The following is a 12,880-nucleotide window of genomic DNA, read 5'->3' as shown; positions in this document are numbered from 1 at the left end:
AGCATGGCGTCTCGCTTGTAGTGTGGTGATGTGATGTGCGTGCAGCCGTATGTTTGGGCTTTATAAGTTGGTTCTTTATTCTATGTTGTGGGATGGTATGGGTGTGGTCCATGTTGGCCATGCAGGTGACAATTATACAACCGGATGATAATCCTGTTGGAATTTTTGGCGGTATGCGGCTTTCAGCGGTCACGCCTGTTGCAGGAGTGTCACTCGACGAGGTTACGAGTTAGGAGCCCGAAGCTGTGGTCAGATTCCTCGTTGGCGTTCCGTAATTCTGTTCGCACGGGCGCGGTATGTTGCAGAAGCCACTGTCGCGATCTATCGTCGCTACGATAGATCGCATTTCTTTAATTACAAGTACTGGTCCAACTATAGGGCACATGTAACCGACAAACGGAAATCTCAGGAGAGCACCTGAGATTATAATAAAGCAGGCGGGGCAGGAGCTCCAGGGCACCCAAGGGACAGTGGGGGATCAAAGCTCGAAGCAGAACGGTGCATAGGCTGGGGCCGCCGAGGCACGTGTGTGCCAGGGAGTGTTCGCACGGGCAGCTCCCCTGGCCCGCGCAGCGGCGCCTCGCAAGTTCGAGATGCTTTAAAGGCACCTGCGCCCATGATCTTTCTTTTGCTTCGGTGCAGTGAGCACGATTAACCAGAATAATATGGAGGGCATCCGGTGCAGTCGCGTATGCGAGTCATGGAAAATGTAGCTCGCGTCGCCTGGCGTGTGTAGTAATATCACAGTTAGTTGTATGAACTTTATGCATAATACGGCTTTGTTACGGTACCTTAAAAGAATGAGTCTAGAGGACCTAGAATGAGTCTAGAATGAGTCTATAGAGGAAGTTTGGCAAATATGAAGTGGGTAAATGTAGACCGATTATTACTAAATTCACCTTCTTCAAGGAAAAGCAAAGAGTAATAGAAAAAGGTTAAGTTCAAAAATGCAACTTTCGCTGTTCGCGAATTCTTTTCATTCCAAACACGAGTAGCCAGAAGAAAGTTAAAAGAATTTGCGAAGTCCAAGAATGTTCCGTTTAAACTAGCCGTCGATAAACTGCACATAGAGAATACCGTGTTTACTTATTGCGCTGACACTGACAGCGTTATTCAATCATCTAGATAGCAGTTTCAAAGGCCGGCAGTCTCATCTGATTGTGATCCACCTCGTAATCCAACTGTGCATAATGATGTAGCGCAGATTTCAATATCTTTCCCGAATATGCGCAGTTTACTCCCAAGCTGTGTCGAAGTTCGCTCGCATCTCGAGACCAGTAATTGTGATATTCTTCTAGTCACGGAAACATGGCTCCATTCCGCTATCACTGATGACGAAGTCCTACAACAGTTGACCACAGCATCTATCGTAAAGACCGGGATGGAAGAAGGGGCGGCGGGGTATTGACAGCCGTACAAAAAAAAAGACATTACTGCCTTTCCACTTGAAATTTCAAGCTCACTTGAAATAACCTGGGCCTGCATGCCATCTTCGCATTCTAAGAACGTATTTGGAATATGTTATCGACCACCAGGCAGTATAGAAACGTTCGTCTTATATGTATGAAAATCTTTGCGAAATTACTACGAAATTTCCTAAAGCTGACATATTCTTATTTGGGGGTTTTAATTACCCAGAAATCGACTGGGCTAACCTAACGTCACCCTGCCAACACTCCAACGATTTCGTAGCACTTGCACTAAACTTTTTTCTAGTGCAAATGATTCAGAAACCCGCCCATGCCAATAATGTTCTTGACCTCGTTTTCATATCCATCCCTGAAACAGTTGCATCACTTTGTTTGATGCCTGGTTTTAGTGACCGTCTACTCGTTAACCTTACAATAGAACTATTCTGATACAAACACACTACGACACCTAAGCGCATATTTAATTATTAGAAGGCTGATTTCACTGCCATCAACATAGGTTTGGAGAATTTCTACAGCTCGTTCATACGTAATTTTGTTTCCCGACCTGTTGAGGAAAACTGGAAGCTCTACGGAAACACTAATGCAGCTTACGCACGCTCATATTCCACTAATTCACTTCCGGGTAAATAGTTCAAAACCATGGTATCACAGGACGCTACACTCATTAAAAAATAAAAAGAAACGCCTGTTCAGAATTGCTAAGCGGCAAGGAACCCGAGTGGCGTGGTTAAAACATAAAGAGTCCGAAAAAGAATATTGCTGTAACATTCGTAGCACTAAGCACAAATTATTTTCACATGACCTCCAATCCCTGATGCAAAATAACCCTAAGAAATTCTGGGCAGTGATTTCCCCTCGAAAAGACTCGGGCCGAATTTCACTCCAAGACAATACCGGAGCACCTATTTCAGAAGAATCCTCAGTTGCTTTTAATAATTTTTTTATCTAGATGTTTACCCGCGAGGATTACTCTACAATTCCCGCAATCGCAGACGCAAACTACAGGTATATGGCACCAATAAAGATGGATGCTTCCGGCATCTCATCTCTAATTAAGAAACTAAAGGTCTCTACCTCAGCCGGCGTTGATGGTATAAATAATAAAATTTTAAAGCATACATCCACATATACAGCCCCCATTCTATCACGCATTTTTGAGCAATCCTTATCTACAGGAAAACTACCATGTGACTGGAAAATCCGGAAAATCATTCCCATCTTTAAGTCCGGCGATAAAGGTAAGATATGTAATTACCGACCCATATGATTAACAAGCATTCCATGTAAATTACTAGAGCATGTCATAGCATCTAATATTGTGCAGCACTTAGAAGCTAACAATTTCTTCTATCCGAAGCAACGCGCTTTTAGGAAAGAACTTTCCTGTGAGACTCAACTAATCGAATTCACTAGCGAGCTATTCACATACTAGACAATGGTTTCCAGATTTATAGTATCTTTATAGACTTTGCCAAAGCCTTTGATCGCGTTCCCCACTCTAGATTAATAGCCAAATTATCATCATTACATTTAGACAGCCTTACAATATCATGGGTAAGGAACTTCCTCACATCCCGCGAACAGTTTACGTTTACTGACAATCATTCTTCTTCCTTGGCCGATGTGTCATCTGGTGTACCTCAAGGTAGCGTGCTGGGTCCGCTATTATTTCTCATTTACATCAATGATTTGCCATCCAACATAACATCAGCAATCAGATTATTTGCTGATGGTTGCGTAGTTATCGCCAAATTAAGACACCCGACGACCGCATCACTCTTCAAGAAGATCTAGATAAGATTACAAACTGGTGCACGCTATGGCAAACGTCACTAAATACAGAAAAAAGCAAATTAATGACTGTCAGCCGAAAGAAAACTAACTCTCTTTACACTTACTCGCTTAATAACAATGCTGTCACTGTCACCCCCTTGTACAAATATCTCGGTATTCATATTACAACAAACTTATCATGGAAGGCGCATATAAAACACGTTACAGCAAAAGCATCTAGCACCCGCCGTGGTTGCTCAGTGGCTATGGTGCTGGGCTGCTGAGCACGAGGTCGCGGGATCGAATCCCGGCCACAGCGGCCGCATTTCGATGGGGGCGAAATGCGAAAACACTCGTGTACTTAGATTTAGGTGCACGTTAAAGAACCCCAGGTAGTCAAAATTTCCGGAGTCCTCCACTACGGCGTGCCTCATAATCAGAAAGTGGTTTTGGCACGTAAAACCCCATAATTTTTTTAAAAGCATTTAGCACACTTGGTTACCTAAAACGAAACCTACGTGAAGCCCCTTCAGCCACTCGTGAAATAGCGTACAGAACCTTTGTTCGTCCTCAGCTCGAATTCGCTTCCGCCATCTGGTCGCCGCATCAGGAATATTGAATAAATTCTCTCGAATCTGTTCAAAACCGTGCCGCACGTTTCATCGCGAAAGATTACAGTAGGCATTCTAGCGTTACTGCTATAAAGAAATCACTATCATTCCCATCTCTTGAATCTAGAAGAACGATAGCTCTGCTTTGCTTACTGCACAAAATCACTCACAGTCAACACGCAACTACATTACGCCTTTCCCGCCCATTTCGCACATCTCACCGCTTACATAACGCACACAGTTTCACACGTGTTTTTGGCCACACAAATGCATTCAACAAATCTGCATTGCCTCTGGCAATAGCAGCTTGGAACGATCTTCCAAGCCACATTGTTGAAATGAATAATCTGGACTCATTTAGAGAAACATTTAAAAAATTGATTCCGTAGTTATGCGCACAGGTTTCATTTGTACCATGTGACTTGACTGTCATTCTCTATCCTTGCAAGCAATTTATAAATATACATGCGTTTGCAGTTCTTTGCAGGAGTTCGATGAGCCATGCGCGTTTCTGATCGTCCAGAGTGCTGTTGTTGTTCTTCGTTTGTTTGATGTTTTTCGGCGTCTTTTGATGCAATTTTTTTCAATTGTTTGATTTGTTGTTAGCAATGTTTTCCATGTTAGCTATGTTTTTGCTCCTGTTTTCGCCACATGTTGTTTCTCTTGCCCCCCTCCCGCAATACTCCAGTTGGAGCCTGTGAGGTGTGTGTATAAATAAATATATAGAAGGTGTTGGTACGTTTTTTCGTACCACCCTAATCCAATACCCCCACTACAAACGCACACACACACACCCCTCTTTTTTCTATATGTATACATACAATTCCTTCATAGGAATTCAATAACTTTCATAGGATTTACTGTATTAAACACAATTCCACGATCGGATTGTTTACTTTCTCTTTTTATCATAACACTGAGGACTACACAGAACCTTAATTTGTATATGTGAGAGAAGTATACGCCTTTTGCACATGTGGATATCACAAGCTTAATCCAACGTGCGATACACAGGCAAAGCAGCTGCTACAACATGAACTACATTGAGGGCCACACAACGCATACGTAATTAAAGGTTCAAAATATAGAGGGAAGCTTCAAAATACGCTCTGTAGCACTGCAAAGTATAGCATGCATGTGCACACTAAATGTGAAAAAAAGCAATGCATCAATGTCGCATTTGCCTTCAAGTTTATTATCAAGTTCAAGTTTACTGAAGTTTATTATGAGCATATATACAACAGGAATCTACTGACACACCCGCAGTCAAGGAGGCTGTTGGAGTCTGCACCGGTGAGCTGGCGTGGCGAGGCGTAGGAGTCATCGAGAGAAAGAGCATTGTTTGCACGGAGAAGTGGCTGTTCACATTGCCTGCCGCTTTCCCTCAAATGTTTCCTTGGCGACTAGGGTGGCACATCCACAGTCAAGGTGGTTGTTCGAGGTGTGCTGGCTGCCTAAACGAAAGAAAAAGAAAGACATTAGATTAATGTCAATACCAGTGCTGTTGCTTCTTGCCTCTTACCTGCATTTGCCTCCACAGCCTCTTGGCTTCCGGAGTCTGGATGAGGAAGCTGCTGTGGCTAGGCGTAGGGCATTGTCTAAGCAAAAAGAAAATATCATTCAAATGGGTAATAATGGAAATAAATACAGTTCTTATGTCTGCTTCTTGTACTCTTCTTGCCTAAAAGTTTTCAAACATAGTATCCAGAATACACCAGCACTTTGACTGCTTTTGCTTTTTACCTGCAGGCGTTGCTTTGAGATACTTAGTATTGCTGCGTGCAGCATTGTAATGCTTGGTGGAGGCATTTGAAGTGGTAGCCAAAAATATAAAGAATCATCCTTGTCTGCATGAATGCTTTCAATTTCTATATGCAGTGATAACTGTCACTATTAGTGCATCTATGCAGTAAGTGTCATAGCTCGAAACTGAATTTTTCCTTTAGTATTTCACAAGGCGTCTGATATGTCCGCATTAGATCCGATCCGTTTCTTTTTATTTATCCCAGTGTGGAGACAGCATCATCAAGTTGTATTTTTATTTTTGCGTGTCTTGTTTCTGGTTTATTTGTGAATTTATCAAGCAACAGTCTCATGATGCTAAAGTGACTTATGTAATGACAATCATCAGCTTTTGTTTTGCAGAAAAACAACGCATTTCCTGACCCATTGTTTGCCATCCCATCACTTGCATAATTTTGCAGAGTATTCTACCTATTGACTTGCTTGACCTCCACTAAAGAGTCTTGTATTTTTAGATGCCGTTCTTTCCTTAAAATCATTCGACACTTATCATAATTTCTGTACCTTGGACTTCTGATACTATACATTCACCATCTTTGCTTGTTGTTTCTGACTAGAAATATTTTCTTTCATATAGAGCTTTAATTTTACCTTTGGGAAACACAGAAGGGCTTGCTATTGCATATCTGCGTAATAGAGAACTATGTTTCTTTAAACATTTGCAAAATTCAATTGAATATTGATGAAGGCAGCTTGCAGTGTGATCTGACTGAATGAGCCATAAAAGTAACTCATCTCACTTGGTAAATTAAAGCACATATTAGCGTGATGTACAAGATATGTTACACTAACATGGTGGGTTCTCTTCCTTATATAGCAAAATAATCGGTGCACGAGAAAAAATATATTTTTGCAGTCCCCTTATGCACACTGATTTAAGGAAAATGAGCTGGAGCTATCCACATGATCTACTTATTTTACCTGTGAGTATACTCAACAAATATGTGTCCCTTCTGCTTAGTAGTATTTGAGATTATGTCAGTATTGCATATGTGCCTGTTGTCTCAAATAATCGAATTTTGAAAATGCTCGTAGGGGTCTGATGTGCATATCTGCAGTTTATGGATACATGTCAAAGACTCAGCATCAAGCGCAAGTGAACGGTCCCACAGGCTCGGAGTCGATCATGCAAATAGATTCGCTGCACACATTTGTGACCAGAAAAGATATTCCACATGAAATAGCATGCAAGGAAGTGTTGAAAATATTGCACAGCTAATAAAACGCCTACGCTATTTATATGTGGGTTGATGCACTCGATTTCGTCCGTATTAGGCACTCGCCTCTTGATTGCTTCGTGGCACAAAAATATTCGGCATCAGGCTGTTTTTCTGCTGTAAACTTTGTAGAAGCTTGATTGTTCAATGTGCAACAATTAAACAGGTTCTATGACTTTCTTGCAGCTTTGCCAGTACAATTCCAGTGCGCTGGTCCGCCTGGCCAGCAATTTCCTACTGAAGGGAAAGCTGCAAATAAAAACACCGATGCACATGTAAAAAAATGCCCTACTGTGAGGCTTCTCAAACGATCGTGATGCATCACAAGAGCTGGCTACTCGCGCGATGTTCTGAACAAGAAGACACATTCGTTTACTTACATGTGAAGGTATAAGCCTGAGCACTTCGGGGGTTCGGTGGCACAAAAGGCACGAATGTGCCATAGCGTCCAATGTTGACGCGCGATCGCATGTCAAACCTAAACGTTACGAAACTACTACTCATCCAAAAAACAGAGATTCGAAACCGAAAGCGGTGTCATGTTTTATTGCATGAATGCGTACACCGGGATTTACATAAGTCACGCACTTAGCAAGCGCTTTCCGTAAACTCAATATTAACGCATCACCTTCATAGAGCCATCAGGTACGCGTTTTTAAATGACAAAGCATAAGGTGACCTGTACTTGCTTTCAGATCTTTAAATAGTAACTGCGCTGGCCACATTGACCAGTAGCAACAGGGCGGCGCCCTAGCGGTTTCCACTTTTTTGGGCCAGCTTTTCCTCTAGAGTTGGTTGTACTAACTCTATGGACCACGCGACTCGCCGCGCGCCAGGAGAAGAGGAGCGCCGCGCTCGCCTACCCAGTGCGAGCTTGGCCATGAATGAGAGCGAGGCCGGGACGTCGTCGCTGAGCGTTGCGCGGGAGCGGGAGGCTTTGCGCCGCCGTCGCCAAGCGGCGTCTGAACGACCCGTGGATATCGCCCGGCAAGCTGCTTCGCTGGAGAGGGTCCGGAATGCAACAGGCGTCGCACCGTAGAGATCAATGTAGCGACCGCGTTCGCGCCCTGTCCGTTTGAGCTTCGACGCTGCGCTTGTTCACGGGGTCTCTTTGCATGTCTTGCACTTGCGCGTTCCCTGTGGCACAGCAGGCGTCGCACCGTCGAACCACGCGTGTCTGCCGAAGCCTAATCCCTGTCATGTCTAACCACGTATACCTAGGCACAGCCGTCATACCCGGTTTAACGATGGTTGTATACCTAAGTACAAAAATTACAGCTAAATCAAAGGATAACCAGTGAATCCAAAGCTTAACTAGGCTAAACCAAGCTTTCGCTTTGCATATCAAGGGCTAGCTGAGCTAAGCCGCCGCCAATTTTTCGTTCATCAATCCCTTAGGAATTTATAGGCAGTTGTCCTCATTTATAGGTTAGTTTTTGTCACTCGTTGGCGAGACGTGATATTTACGCGACTAGACTAAGCAAAACAATCCTGAACACAAAGGATACACTCGAGCGTCGTTGCTAATGGTGTCGAGTTATGTGCTCCCAGGGAAACGTCGCGATAAAAGATGAGCCTCAACTAATATATACGTGATGATGTTGGAAGAAACAAAGAAAAAAGAAAGAATTCGGGCCCCTCTGCTGCAGAAAATTGGGCTGCATGTCACTGAACCCGCAAGGGGTGTATATTCAATTTTATTTTCATACAAGGTGCTTCATTTAACTTGGGCCAAGTTTTAAAAATATGTAAATGCTATGTAGCTGGGCAAACCCAAGGCAATGTTGTTTGCCGTCGCTTGGAGATACTCATATTATTTTTCACATTCCGCCTAACTATATAATTACACTTAAATAATTATTGAACTTCTCAATTTTTATAATAAGGTGAAAAGTTCAATGAGAAAATTGTTGAGGAACATGAAAAAAGTATTGGAGGACGCTTAAGGTTCGCTTTAAGAGTGGAACGCGATAGAATTCAAAGATCCCTGACTACTTCTCACGCTTCCAGGGAACATCAGCTTATGTAACCATAATGTTCACAGAGAAACTCTGGCGGCGACGTATGCATGAAGGCGAGCTTTCTGGTAGAAACGCGGCCTTTTACGTGGGCCGATCCCGGAGATAGTGCATAGCCGCGCCAAAATATTTACATGATTTTCAGGTTTCTGTTATTGTTTGGCACTTTTAATATATTCAGCCTGAGAAGATTTAACATAAAAGCATGCGCTGTCGGTGTTTTGTTTCATGACATTTGTTTGTGGGCTGTCATTCTCACAATTCCGAGGAATTTTGAGAATGATCTAATCACCGCGATATAACCTAACTAACCTAAGAATAACCTGAACTAATATTGTTGTAACTATTGTTGTAATCCCACCCTTTATGTAATACCCCCGTGTGGGGGTCTTTAAGGAAATAAAGGAAAAAGAAGAAAGGAATAACTTTGTCAAGAATGTAAGACAAGGCATGAGCAACTCTAGTGATAGAATGATGTAGCAATATAACCAGCATAAACCGCTTGTATTATACCAAAGATAGAGATAAACGCGATGGGAAAGGCAGGGGGGTTAACCGAATGAGATTCTGGTTTGCTACCCTGCACTGGGTGGGAAGGGAAAGGGGAATTGAAAGACAGAAAAACAACAACGGAGAGAAAAATCAAACCAACGAAAAAAAATGTAGGGAAGGTCATGAACGTCCATGAGAATTAGTCTCTCAAATAGGCCTCTCGAACGTAAAAATTTCGTGTGCCTTCACTGTCTTGGGGTGTGACGACTGTATAGGTCGGCCTTCCAGGACTGCCTGCTCCGAAAACGGCCGGTCGTCAAAACGCGCCAGTGCGATCGCGAGTGACTGCCTATGTCTGCTATATCGGAGACAATGCCAAAGAATGTGTTCGATAGGTTCCTCGTTGCCGAAGTGGTCACACGTAGCACTATCCTCCCATTCGATGCGGAAAGCAAACGACTTCGTAAATGCGACGCCAAGCCACAATCGGTAAGGTATCGTTGTCTCGGGTCGGGATAGTCCAGGTGGAGGCTGAAGTTGTAGACAGGGCTCCAGCAGATGTAGACATGTGTGCTGGAAACAAGACTAGGCATGTTCCACAGCGACTGTAAAGCATCATATGCAAGCAACCGAAGTTGCGCTGCTGTATCTGTTGTTTACAGCGGGATTGGCTACTGCACGCCCTCTTCATGAGCAAATCGAGCACCTTCATCGGCCTGTTCATTACCCATTATGCCACAGTGGCTAGGGAACCACGGAAATATGACTTCATGTCCTTGCTCGACGAGGCAATGAAGGAGCTCTTGGATTTGTAGCACTAGCTGTTGTTAAGAACGGCCTGCTGAGGTGCAAGTTTTGCCAGCCTGGTGCGAGAGCGGCGTTTATTTTTTCTGGAAAGCCATCGCCACCCTCTAGCCACACGGCGTCACTAAGTGTACTGTGTGCGGAGAACAATACGCCGCGTCCTCGACCCTTCGTCGCGGGATTGCCGAGATGAGTTCGACAAATCAGGCTTTGGGACTGAACACGCCACCAACGACCCGGTCTGCCCTGAACAAGGGAGGTCCCGAGGGAACATCTTCGGAGGCCCCTTCCCACGCATCGTTCGTGACGTAAGCCCGAGTTCTGCGAAGTCCGTCTGCCCTCGTTGGGGTTCGTGAAACCGGTGAGGAAGCGTGTTCCGGACCGTGAAACCGGTGCGGAAGCCCTCCCGCTCAAAGGTGGCTCGTCTACTGATCGAACGTTTCCCTCATCTAGGGATCGAGGGAGGACCGAGTACTTATAAACCGCTGTTGTGCGGCTGCTCAGTGTACTTTCTCTCGCAGTCATGCTAGACTGATGAACTGCAACGTTCTTATGTAGATACTGTAAATAAACCCATATTCCTCATTCTCAATGAGAAGCAGTCCTTCCCTTCAACAACGTCCTCAGCGTGGATAAGTTGGGCGACGGCATGGGCCAGTTGCCATCTAATTCATGCCCGACTCCAATCTTGACCACTAGTTACGAGTGGTGGGATTGACCTCCCAATCCTTACACTGTTCGCAGGGTCCGCGGCGTCAGGCGGAAAGCAAGCAATCTAGAGCTACCTTAGAGTCGCTGAAGGTGCTTCACTTTTGAGGTGTTTCCTGTCGAATTATGCGTAATTCGCTACGAGGAGCTGCCAGCTCCGAGGCTGTGGATGTAGGCTGATGCGATGTCTTGAACTTGAAGGTGGTAACTTTCACAGGAAAAATTACTGATCCTGCAGATCCGTCCACGGTGGTTGAACCATCAGTGTATATATGGGTATGAGTGTTGTATTGTTCGTACAGCAAAGCAACGAACGTTTTTTCAGAATTGGTGATGAGAGTTGTGCCTTCGTTTGAATCCCAGGTACAGTCAGTCAAACTTGTGGCTGAGCCAAGTACCAAGGGGGAAGCGAAACTTTCACTGTAGCTGTGTAATCTGATGGCAGGTATCCACGATAAGGCAGTATCGTCTGGCAAAAAGAGGCTCGCGGGCGGTCTTCTGGCAGTGAGGCGAGATAGTGAAGTGGGGTGCGAGCAAGGTGCCTGACGTGTGCTGTGACCACTTCCATAACAATGCGAATCTTGGCTGGGTAGTCATACGCAATTGCAATGGTTTCGGATGTTGATGTACAACGTAGCAGCCCTAGGCAAACCCTAATCGCCTAGGTCTGAGCACTTCCGAGTGTACGGATGTTAGTTCTGCAGGTATTGGTCAGCACTGCCAAGCTGCAAATCGGATACCCGAGAAACAGCGTCCGGTATAGTTGCATCATCACGTGTACTGAAACACCCCAGGCTTTTCTTCCAAGAAACTTGAAAAGATGAGAGATGGCTGTCAGGCGCTTCTTAGGTAGGCGGCATGGGGACTCAACAGAGGTCACGGTCGGTGATCACCCCTAGAAACCTGTGCGCCTTTACATAAGAGATGATTTGTCCACCGATGGATATGGCTTACGAAGTCATTGGCTTCCGGCTAAATGCCGCCAATGCACATTTTTCTCGAGACATTCTGAGGCCTTGTTCCCAAAGGTACGTCGATATCAACGTCGCAGATGTTTGCAGCCTTGCACGTACTTGAGGACGAGTCAAACCAGATGCCTAGACGCAGATGTCATGGGCATAGATTGACAACTTCACTGTATTTGGTAGGCATTCTATGACACCAGTGAGCACAAGGTTAAAGAGTGTTGGGCTTAACACACCACACTGTGGTACCCCACGGTGTGTATAATGTTGAAAAGGTGGGGCGCCTTCGTTATTCACAAAGAGAGACCGCATATGTAAATAACTGCGTGTCCAACCATAGAGTCGACCGCCGAGGCCAACCATTTCCAGAGCCTCTAATGTAGCGTCATGCAGAAGACTGTCATATGCTACATTGATGTCGAGAAACATGGTGACAGATAATCACTTATGATGTTGAACGCACGTAACCAATTCGATGACGTTGTCAATGGAGCATCGGTGACGTCGGAAGCCAGTCATGCCTTCTGGGCAAACTTCATAGTGATCAAGGTGCCACTCAAGTCTCGCGAGGATCATTCGTTCCATCACCTTCCCAATGCAACTAGCCGGCGCCATAGGGCAGTATGAAGTAACCTGTAGAGGGAGACTTGCCAGGGTTGAGAAGCGGTACCAGGCAACTGGTCTTCAATTCTTTAGTAACGTCTCCAGCCTGCCAGCACTCATTAAATATGTGCAGCAATGCGCGTCGCGCCTGTTCACTGAGGTGGCACAATACACAGTAATTAAGATATAGCATCTGCCAGGTGATGACTGATTACATAAGGCAAGTGTCGCGTCGACGTCTTGAGCGGTGAATGGGAGATCCGTGCTTGAATCCCGCGTGCCTAAACTTGTGCGCATTGACTGGCCTGCAATCACAGCACAAAATCTTCCGCTACGTCGAGGTCTCATTGACGTTGGAAGAGTGCAAGAGCCTTGGATGGGAAGCGCCGTTCCGGAACAGAACATATGCCGCTCATAATTCTCCATATATGAGACAATAGCTTGCGGGGGTCA

At 44.9% G+C, this 12,880-nt stretch overlaps 1 protein-coding gene across 6 annotated transcripts in view; it reads left to right on the top strand.

Moving 5' to 3' along the window:
* Positions 1–5,440, top strand: part of LOC135902673 (uncharacterized) — an 84,484-nt gene extending 79,044 nt beyond the window's left edge. For 4 of the 6 annotated variants that reach the window (XR_010564565.1, XR_010564564.1, XR_010564563.1 and 1 more), the window contains one exon: positions 5,062–5,440. The gene's annotated coding sequence lies outside the window, so the exon portion shown is untranslated. Of the gene's footprint in view, positions 1–2,608; positions 2,672–5,061 lie in introns of all 6 variants that reach the window. The other 2 variants (XR_011511772.1, XM_070532949.1) reach the window with 2 other exon arrangements.
* Positions 5,441–12,880: the final 7,440 nt, after the last annotated feature.

Source organism: Dermacentor albipictus, chromosome 1, assembly GCF_038994185.2.
Source record: "Dermacentor albipictus isolate Rhodes 1998 colony chromosome 1, USDA_Dalb.pri_finalv2, whole genome shotgun sequence".
Taxonomy (NCBI): domain Eukaryota; kingdom Metazoa; phylum Arthropoda; class Arachnida; order Ixodida; family Ixodidae; genus Dermacentor; species Dermacentor albipictus.
The sequence above is the reverse complement of the archived record's forward strand: the minus strand, read 5'-3'. Positions and strand labels throughout refer to the sequence as shown.